This window comes from Ischnura elegans, chromosome X (assembly GCF_921293095.1).
Source record: "Ischnura elegans chromosome X, ioIscEleg1.1, whole genome shotgun sequence".
Lineage (NCBI taxonomy): Eukaryota > Metazoa > Arthropoda > Insecta > Odonata > Coenagrionidae > Ischnura > Ischnura elegans.
This window is the reverse complement of record NC_060259.1, coordinates 10,175,967-10,177,918: the sequence shown is the minus strand read 5'-3', so window position 1 is coordinate 10,177,918 and position 1,952 is coordinate 10,175,967.

The following is a 1,952-nucleotide window of genomic DNA, read 5'->3' as shown; positions in this document are numbered from 1 at the left end:
GGACGAAGGCATGGACACTGAGCCTCTGGACAATGCGTCGCCTATAATAGGGAAGAAAAATACAGTGATGCGATAATACATTCCTGCTGATAAAAGGTCAATGTCATCTCAAAGCTTGCTTCGTCCCAATTTCCGTCAGCGAAAATAGGTACGAATGCTTTCAAAATATCTTATGGGAAACTACACTTAATTACAGTTGAAAGTTTTTAAGTGCCTAAATTAGTCACCACAGAGAGTTCAATATTCCTGAAAATGTCGATGCAGGGGAAGAAAATGGATTGTTACATTCCTTGCCGGGATTAAAGACTCTCACCCCAAACTTTGGCGTTAAAATCATATTAAATGCTTTAATTCTAGAAAATTAAACAAAATATCGATGTAATCTTGAAGAAAAATAATGTGTTTCTTCGTTAAAATCCCGCATGATTTTTCCAAATGGCCCAGTCTGGAGAATTTTTTATGTGAATTTACGTTCTCTCAAAGCACTTGCTAATTATTTAAACTATCATTGGGGTTAATGCGCTTCCGAAGTGGTTATATATGATCTTAAAATTCCGAGGTGATGGCACTTGACAAGATGGAAGCCGCGCGATTGTGAAGAGCTATGGTTTCAGCTGCCGAAAAATGAACGTGCCCCGTGCTGGGAAAAAGGATGGCAAACCCTTCCCACGAGCCATCGCGTGAAATAATACCGAAAAATGGTCATATTTTCCGCCATAATTGGAGCGGTCGAAGGAGCTGTAGCTCCAAAGGGACGGAAAAAATGATCGTGTGATTCACGCTTTAGCATCAGCCGTACTAATTTCAGCGGAGTTTGAATCCCTCACGCAGTACTCGACGACAGGATATGCGATGATTGCATCTATAAACCCAGTTAAGCATATAAAAAGTAACATTAGGGGAGACGTTGATAAATGCAGAGCATTCCAGTGATCCGTCGAACAAATTCTCAAAACAAATGTGCCCAGGTCGAAACTAAAACTCCTGGTACGAGTGTCGCCCTTTCAAAATGGGCCTTACAATAAAATTATAGAGAATGAAAGCATAAGGGACGATTCGATTCGCAAACACGGCCTACAGGAAATATTTACATCGTCAAATTGGGTTAAAGATGCACTCATGCTACCGTGAATTATGTGTCGACGGAAAAAAGACGTCTCAGGCTTTGGGACTGCGGCCGACTGTGCTTTTGCTGACGCATCGGTCTTGCGGCCGCCTCCTTTGAGCCCAAGAAACGAACAACACATACTCAACCCCAAAGCCTGAGATGTCAGTCCTTTACCGCTCCGTAAACGAAGTTAAACTCGAGGAAGGAAATTGACGGTATCACGGAGATACAATAAACTTTTCTCTAAGTTTCTCATTGTTTTACCCGACATGTTAATCACTCGATTTCATCGACCAGCAAAAATCATGAACCTACAATGCTAACTAAGATTCTCTCCATGGATTCATGGTAATGACTGGTCATCAACCATTCCATCGGGAGCTATAATTCGGCAGAAATTAAAATAGACAGGGCGTAAACATTTGCAGTCTAAGTAGTTCGCTCCATTCATGCCAAATATTAAAAGTTTTCTCTAAATATTTATGTATTATTTGTAAAAAAAATTCTAAACCATATGGAGAAAATGTGAAATTGGATTGAATTCCCTTCCTGCATAAATATGATACTTCAAAAAACCTCAGCAAAATAGCAAACAAAAGAATTCGAAGCTACTAAAAATCCCCTCCACAGTCTCACGCTTCCTTCCAGACAAAATTCTGAACGTTGGCGAGAGGTCAGCGTACATGTGTTGCAGTGAAAGTTCTTTGGGCTCGCTCGAGTGCGGAATGGCCTCATGAATTCACCATCGTGTACTTCAACAGTTCGATCAATGCACATCATTACAGTCAATTTACAAAGCTTATAGATGATTTACTATCACGCTTTCCAATAAGAGTTGTGAAAT